Below are 9,391 nucleotides of genomic sequence, written 5' to 3' on the forward strand. Positions count from 1 at the left end.
GCCGTGTCTTTTTCAAGAATTGTCACTCCCTAGACCAGACAACGAGATGCAGAGAAGATGGCAGCCTGCATTGGTAAGAAGAATTCCCTCACCTGGAAGTTCTCTATTTGTCATCTTAGTTCTAGAACTCTGCTCCTCCAGGCCCCCCAGAAGCATCCCAGTCTCCTGCTGCTTTAAAGTATTTGGCTGCCCCTCCTCACTTTCTGCTCCCCCATTCCACCCCCAAAGATGTACTGGAACTCTGCACGTAGGTTATCCAGCTGCCATTCCCAGGCCGTCTGCGCAGAGAGGTGATGTTTGTTCACAAAGCTTCGAGGAAATCTGAACTGTAATGAGATCTCCTTCGGGTACCTGCTCTACACAGCCGTGTCTCTGACCCCAGTGCTGGCTTCTGAGCTAGGGAGAGCACAGAGAGGCATCAGGGCACAGATGGCCAGCCTTACTTCTGTCTCCATGAGATTTGCCCACCTGAAGAGAGTAAAATCTTAGAGTGTGAAAGTGTTCCAGAGTGCTTAAGGTAAAATCATCAAAATAATATAACCAACATTTACATAAAACGTACTATGTGCCAAGTACTGTACTAAGCACTTCACAGTTATCTCATTTGAACCTCACAACAGCTCTGGGAAGCAGGTGCTATTATGATCCCCATTTCACAGATAAGGAGATTGAGGCAAACAGGTTAAGTGATTTGCCCAGGGTCATACAGCTAGTAGTGTCAGAGGCTAAATTTGAATTTGGGTCTCCCTGACTCCAGGTGCAGAGTTCTAGCTGCTGCATCACCGAGCTGTAAAACTTTTGGTACTTTAAGAAACCACTTAAAAAATAAAATTAAAAAAAAGAAAGCATTTTATTTCCTTCTATTTCCTTTTCTGTTTTGTCATGTTAAAACAGGAAAAAAAGGTGTTGTGAGGACAAAGTGAGATAATATTTGTAAAGTGTTTTGCAAACCATTTTTCTTCTTAAAAAATTTTGAAGATCCATGATTAAAGTAACAATAGCTCCATTTTGGCAACTATGCTTAAAAGTTAATGGAAATAAAGATAGATACTGGACTTGTGCTTTTATTTAGAGGACTTCCAGGTGAGGGAATTCTATTTACCAATGCAGGCTGGCACCTTCTCTGCAACTAGTAGTCTGATTTAGAGTGATCTAGAGCACGAAGAGATTATGTGATTTGCCCAGGGACACACAGCTAAGAGAGGTTTAAAAAAGGGATCCTGAACCCAAATCTTCTTGGCTTATAAAGCAAGCCATCTATCCACTATGCAGTGCTCCCTTTCTTTCAGACACTAAGACTTGTGGAATTCCCATGACTTTGGCTTAGGATGTGTGTGGAGAGCAGGGATGAAACAGTATCTGCAATTTACTGAAGAGGGCAGGCAAGTCAGCCTAGCTGGACCAGCAAGGCGCCTTGAGGGAGAGACAGGAGGCAGCAGCATAAGCCAGCCAAGTTGAATAAACCCTACCTCCATTGGTATAAATCCTTGACCATCATCTCTCTTCCTTCAGACCTATGACCCTGACTCCCAGAGCCTTGGGAATAGCAATCCCCATCCCTACCAAGGCTGCCAGATCTACGTCCAGTTGATAACTGATTCACTGTTGTATTCTTTTGACAATGAGCTCCTGTAGTTCCTTTAAAATAGGGTGGGTGCAACTCTTTTTTTAAAAATTGGCTTAATGTGTAACTAGGAGAAAATATTCAAAATAAAAATAATTTCAAAAATAAATAAATAAAAATTGGCTTACACAATGCTTGTCAGATTAACATCCTCTTCACTTAATGAGGTATGCCTGAATTCTCTTCACACATTATGAATGGGCGCTTTTGGACTAAGGTATTATGGCCTACATTCACTGGTTCCCAAATTTTTTTGGCCTACCGCTCCCTGTCCAGAAAAAAATATTACTTAGCCCCCTGGAAATTAATTTTTTTTAAAGTTTAATAGCCATTAATAGGAAAGATAAATGCACCTGTGGCCATCACCGCTTCTCTGGATCTCTGCAGCACCCACCAGGGGGCAGTGGCACCCACTTTGGAAATCACTGGTCTACAACTTAGAAGACAAGACGAGTTCATTTTCCCATCTTGCTTGGCCCTATTTATAATTGTCTTACAGTTAAAACTATCCCTTTACCTATCCTTCCTAAGATGCGGTTAAGTCCTATCAATGAGATCAGCCAAACCAGTAAGTTCAAAATGGCCTGGAGTCAGGAAGACCTGAGTTCAAATCTGGCCTCAGACACTTCCTAGCTGTGTGACCCTGGGCAAGTCACTTAGCCCTGCTTCCTTCTGTTTCCTTATCTGTAAAATGGGCTAGAGAAGGCAATGACAAACTGTTCAAGTGTCTTTGCCAAGAAAACCCCAAATGTTGTCATAAAGAGTCAGATATGACTTGAAATGACTAAACAACAAAAATTGAAAGTAACTGATCTACTTTCATGCAGTCAAAGGTGACCACAGCTTTCTCTTGATTCATACAAAGAGGTCAAGGTAGAGGAAAGGCTATGTTGGGAGAAAAGTAGCCAGTATGGTCTTAGAAGAGAGAGTTGCACTACTGAATATGAGCAAATCCACCATAGAGCCTTAGATCCACTGATTTTGGATAGTTATTGGAAGATTCCATCAGGAAGAAACATAGCTTGGCCACAATCCAAGCGGGTATCCTTGGAGAAAATAACCTGAGAAGAAGGCTCATAAATGCCTTTGCCTTCAATATAAAAAGCCACTTGGTTCAGAAACGGCTGTTTTGGAAGACCACGAGAAAGACGGACTTTGGAAGTCACTGTATGGGGAGGAAGGTATTTTGGAAACCCAATTTTCCACTTGGATCAAAACTTCTCAGCAGAGATGTGAAGGCCTTCAGGCTTGGGTCTTACCATTTGGGAAAAAGTGAAGGTACATAGAGAGTATTTCTTTTTTTCTGCCGTATTTATTCATAATAAGAACTTTTCATATGTTTTCCCTTTTTTAAATTTATATTTTCATTTAAAAACAAATTGAAATCTACCTTCTCTCCTTCCGTTTGAGAAAACAACAGATTTTTTGCTGCAACCACATATAGAGAAGCAAAGCAAATCCCCTGATTGGCCATGTCCACACAAGTTACTAATTTATCTGTTTTCCTTCCCCAGGAAAGTTAGGGAATCAAACAATTAACTATTTTTAAAGTGTTACCGTGTGCTGTGAACTGGAAAATTATGGTCTATATGTGCCCTGGAACCTGTGTCTCATAGGTACAGTTTCATGTGATCTTTTCTAGTCTAATTGACTTCCTCAGTTGTTGGCAGAACACTACATTTCATATCTCATCCCTCTATCTTGGCCTTGGTGGCTCCCTGTGTTTGGAATGCCCCTCTTCACTTTGCCTCAGAATTAGAGCTATCTTCTTTTTGAGTTACTCTGCATAATTTTGTACATCCTTTGATTTACTAACAGGTAAATATGTTGTATCTCCTCTTCCCAGTAGAATGTAAGCTTCTTTAGGGCAGGGATTTTTCATATTCTTGGGATTAAGTAGTTGCTTAAAAAGTGTTTGCTAAATTGGATCCATCCATTTGCTAACTATCCCATTGATTCAGTACTCTCTTAGTCTTCATTACAACAAAACTCTTTTAATACACACACACAAAATACATATACACATATTTTTATTTTTTCTTAGATTAAGTGACTTACCCAGCTATTAAGTTTTTGAGGTATAACTTGAACTCAGGTCTTCCAATGCCTGTGTTTGGTCATGGAGGGGGTAGATTTTAGTTCTCCTAACTAGGGGTTCAGAAAAGGTCAGAACCCAATAAGAATCTTAAAGTTGAGACCAGAATAAACCTAAAAGGAACCACGATGTTCCAAGATAGGACAAGGGAAATGATACAGCCAGATAGAAACCCTCGTGGGGATAGAGATAGGTATAGGACCTGTGATTTTATTGATATGGGAAACCCCCAGGTATAGAAATTCCTTCTACCAGTTCAGGTCAGCAATTTCTCTGCCCCGATTCTAAATATACCGGCAGACACACATACATTTATAAATTCAGAAGGGACCTCAGCACATGTGTCAAGGTTCAAAAGAATGCCAACAGCCCTTGCCCTTGAAATAGTTCTTCTTTCAAAGCAAGCCCAAGTTCAGCTGTTCACCCTGGCAGATTATTCTAGAGTCCTATTGCAGTGTAGGTAATGGTATTTTTAAACCTTATTTCAATTTTACCACTCCAATTCAGTGAACTGTGAAGAAACGATATTTTCAGTGAATTTCAGTTCCTTGAGGATACTACTTTAACTTTGTAGCTCAGTGGCTAGTACAGTAACTAACCCTTTAAACTGTAAACAGACACTTTAAAACTCTTTAAACATTAGACCCTTTAAAAAAGACTTGTTTAATTTCTTTAAAATGTTTATGACCTATATAGATCTCAAGGTTACTAACTGTAAAAAGTTTTGGCCAATGAACTGTAATTACTTTAGGATGCCTTTGTTACCTCACTCTATTTCCTAATATTCTGGAATGAAAGAACATAGACAGCATTGAATAAAATCCATGTTTCTCCTAAATTCATGTTAGAAGACAAACCAATTTAAAACATGAGAGTGGGTGCAGAAAGTGAGCAGAGCAAACCATCAATATTAGTTTGTCAACTAACTATTCCACGATTGCTGCAAAGTACAAGGTAGTACGGCCTAGAGAGAAGTGAGCTGGTTTAAGATTGAGAAGATCTTCTTTTGTGACCTTGGGCAAGTCCCTGAATCACTCTGGTACTCAGTTTTTCATTTATAAAATGGGAGCATCAGACTAGATGGCCTCTAAGATCCCATCCTTAGAAAACCTCACTGGATAATTCCCATTTTTCTGAATATTGTTCTTTGTTTCTTTGTGGCCAGACTTCTTGAAAAGCCTGTCTACAGTAGGTGCCTCCAACTTTTTTCCTCTTACTCTCTTCTTAATTTCTTAAAATCTGACTTCCAACCTCATCATTGCACCAAAATTACTCACTCCTGTGAGAACCTATTTTTCATATGCTATACTAATGTTTGTATATTAGAGAAAATTACTGTGTATTCCTGTGTCTTGGATCTGGGTCAGAGATACCATCCAGTCTGCTGCTTTTGCATTTTCTTTGTCTTTGGGAATCCCAAGGAATGTCTTCCTTTTTAACAGAATTTGGTTAATAATTGAATGGGACAAGGGTTCTTTTCCAGTGAACTGGGGAGAGGTGGATAGGTTTATGGATCACTTCTTAATGAGCTCTCACCAATTAAATTAGATAGGGGAAAGATGTTCTGAGATGGTCATTAGATGTCTTGAGAGGGTCAAAGGAGACGTTGAATAATGAGCTCCTAAAAATCTATTTATTATCCATCCCGGATCTTCTCTGATTCCTGAGAGAGCCCTGGAGACCTATATCACTTTATTAGTTATGATGCTGGCCTAACCTATGATATGATCAATAAGCTTACAGTCTTATCCCCAAATCAGTGTCTCAAGATCATTTTAATTGTGACACTTGAAAGTTACCAATGATCTCTTAGTTGCCAAATCAAATGGCCTTTTCCCGGTCATCATTCTCCTTGACCTTTCTGTAGCCTTGATGGCCTTATTCTCCTTGCTGCCCCCTTCTCTTTAGGTTTTCAGAGCACCACTTCTCTCCTGGCTCTCCTACCCTTCAGACTGCTCCTTCTCAGTTTCCTTTGCTAGCTTTTCATCCAAGTCATCTCTTCTAACTGTAGGTGTTCCCCAAGCTTCTCTCCTGGGTCTTCTTCTCTTCTCCTTTGATACTGCTTCCCTTGGTGATCTCATCCGTTCTCAAGTATTTAATTGGTATCTTGATGTAGATGATTCTCCATTCTATGTATCCTGGCCTTGCCTCTCTGCTGACTTCTGATCTCCCACCAGAAGTCACCCAGTAGACATCTTTAAACTTAATATATCCAAATCAGAACTCTTTATCTTTCCCCTTAAACTCTCCCCACCTCCTACTTTCTCTAGTATTGTAGAGGGCAATACCATTCTCCCAGACACTCTGGCTCATAATCATCCTCAAATTTTTGCAATTCTCATCCCACCCTCTCCCCTATCTAATCTGTTGCCCAAGTCTATTGATCTCATCTTTGCATCATCCCTCCAATTCGTCCCTTTCTCTCCTCAGACATTATCACTACCCTGGTCCAGACTCTGGGTCAGCCTGTCACAAGTCTCTCTTTATTCCAATCCATCTTACAGCAACAAAATGATTTTCTTAAAAGTACAAGTCAGACCATGTCTCCTCCTACTCAGTAAATTCCGGTGGCTGCCTATTAGCTTTAGGATCAAATATAAAATCCTCTGTTTAGCATTCAAAGCCATCACCTTTCTAATTTTCTTATACCATACTTTTCTCTGAATATTCTTTGGCCCATTGTCACTGTCTCCTTGTTGGTCCACTTCATCTCTCCTCTCCAAACATTTTTTTTATCCTTTATCTTCTGTCCTAGAATTGATACAAAGTATTAATTCCAAGGCAGAAGAGTAGGAAGGGCTAGGCAGTGGGGGTTAAGTGACCTGCCCAGGGTCACACAGCTCAGAAGTGCTTGAGGCCATATTTGAACCCAGATCCTTCTGACTCCATGCCTGACTCTCTATCCCCTGTGCAGCCTAGCTGCCCCTGTTTATTGTCTTCCCTTGTATCTCTAGCTCTTAGCAAAATGCTTTGCATTTGTTGTTGTTGTTCAGTAGTTTCAATCATATCTGACTCTTTGTGCCCATCTTGGATTTTCTTGGCAAAAATACCAGAGTGGTTTGACATTTCTTCCTTCAGTTCATTTTATAAAGGAAGAAACTAAGGCAAACCGAGTTAGATGACTTGCCCACAGTCACACAGCTAGGAAGTGTCTTAAGGTCAGATTTGAATTCAGAAAGATGAGTCTTCCTAACTCCAGACCTGGTACTCTATCCACTATGCCACCCTCTCCTGACATTTTCTTATGCTGTTTCCCATGCCTGGAATGTTCTCCCTCCTTATCTTCATCTGCTGGCTTCCCTGATTTCCATCAAGTGTCAATTTAAACCCCATCTTTGACAAGGAGCCTTTCTCAACCCCTCTTAATTCTAGGACTTTTCCTCTCTAATAATTATTTCCTATTTATTCAGTCAGTAACTTGTTTGAATGTGTTTATTTGCTGTTTGCTTCCCCCCATTAGACTATAAGCTCCTTGAGAGCTGGGGTTGTCTTTTGCCTCTTTTTCTATCCCCAGCATTTAGCTCGGTAGTAAGTGCTTAATAAATGTTTATTTGAATGACTACTGACTGTCCAACTCAAAATCTAGAATCCTATGATATATCCTGTCAACATGGCTCTAAATCATGTTATTTGAACATTTAGAAATTATATATAGTGGGGGGGGGGGAAGCTGGGTAGCTCAATGGATTGAGAGCCAGGCCTAGAGACGGGAGGTCCTAGGTTCAAATTTGACCTCAGACACTTCCCAGCTGTGTGACCCTGGGCAAGTCACTTAACCCCCATTGCCTAGCCCTTACCAGTCTTCTGCCTTGGAGCCAATATATAGTATTGACTCCAAGACAGAAAGTAAGAGTTTACAAAAAAAAAAGGAAAAAAAAGAAATTATATAGAAGGGTGGATCAGTGGATAGAAAACCAGACTTAAAGATGGGAGGTCTTGGGTTCAGATTTAGACTTAGACACTTCCTAGCTGTGTGCCTCTGAACAAGTCACTTAACCCCTATTGCCCAGCCCTTACCACTCTTCTGCTTTGGAAGTGATAATCAGTATTGGTTCTAAGGAAGGTTTTTTGGTTTGTTTTTTTACTCACACATACCTTAGATCTATTCCATCCTCTACAGGAACATTTGCTTCCAGTATTCTTTTAATCTAACATCTGATTCTCTCTACATTTTCCCCACAGGCACACCTCACAACTTCCCTAATGGAGCAGAGAATTTAAATTAGCCTCTAATTTCTTCTGGTAGCTTAATCATTAAAAACGAATGTCTACCTCTTAGAATGTTGTTGAAGCAATGGAACCAGGCTGTTGGTGTGCATACTTCTTGGATTTCACACCTGAAAGTCCCCCGTGACTGTCCTGCTTCGTGACTGCCACGGTTGCCAACTGCTTTCTCATTTCATCACTTCCCAAAACAAGCTCTTCCCCTCTGTCCGAGTATCCATTCTAAGGCAGAAGGGCAAAGGCTCAGGTTAAGTGACTCGCCCAGGGAAACACAGCCAGGAAGTGTCCGAGGCCAGCTTTGAATGCAGCTCCTCCCAGTTCCAGCCCTGGTGCTCTGTCCCCTGGGCCACCTCGCTGCCCTGCACACGCACCCACGTACACTTGAGGCAGTGCGGCGTAGGAGATAGAGTGGTCCTGGGAGTCAGGAGACTGACCCATCCTGGTCATCCTTGGCTAAACCATTTCCCCTTTGAGTGCCCCAGACAATCCTCTAAGACTTTCTACGTGCAAAGTGGCAAAGGGGGTTTTCTCACTGGAGTTTTCCATGCCAATGAAATCACAGGTCTGGTCATTTAACGGTTACATCTAGTTAGTTATACCCACAGACGCAAGAGAGAGCCATAGAGTCATTTCTGTCTAGACCTGTGGTTTCAGCAAGGGAACTCCTGGTGTAGGAACCGCTTTTTCGAAGGACGGCTTCTCAGTAACTCTGTAACCTAAGAGTTTGGGAAGAAATTCAGAGCCCCTCACACATTAAGTGACTTGCTCAGGCTCACAGTTACTGTGTCTCAGAGGCAGGACTTAGGACCAAGGCTTCCTGACTCCACGCCAACCCTCAGTCTATTAGGCCGTGTCATTTCTTTGCCAGTTATTATAAAGAAATATTTGTTACAGTCCAACCTTCTGGAGTAAATTTTTTTATACAGTATAACAAATAAGGTCATGAGCTACCTTGGAATCAATCGTCAACATTTTTACTAGTTGACAAGTTATTAGGGATTTCGTTGGATTTCTTTAACGTAATTTAATTTAATTTATTTATCTCCTCTGCCTTCTCTCCTTCCCCCAACTTCCCCCCACCTGAATATATGCTCAGAGGAAAATACTATGATCTACGTCAGTGATCCCCAAAGTGGGTGCCACCGCCCCCTGGTGGGCGCTGCAGCAATCCAGGAGGGCAGTGATGGCCACAGGTGCATTTATCTTGCCTATTCATTGCTATTAAAATTTTTAAAAATTAATTTCCAGGGGGCCAAGTAATATTTTTTTCTGGAAAGGGGGCAGTAGGCCAAAAAAGTTTGGGAACCACTGATCTACATTCTTTGATACTCAATGAGCAAAAACCTCTTTACACATTAAGTACAAATGGGAAAACTGAATTTTCATTAAATTTCTTTAAGATGTGTAGCAAAATGTCTAGTTTAAGATCAGATGCTTGAGGTAGATTT

This window comes from Gracilinanus agilis, chromosome 6 (genome assembly GCF_016433145.1).
Source record: "Gracilinanus agilis isolate LMUSP501 chromosome 6, AgileGrace, whole genome shotgun sequence".
In the NCBI taxonomy this organism is placed as follows: Eukaryota; Metazoa; Chordata; class Mammalia; order Didelphimorphia; family Didelphidae; genus Gracilinanus; species Gracilinanus agilis.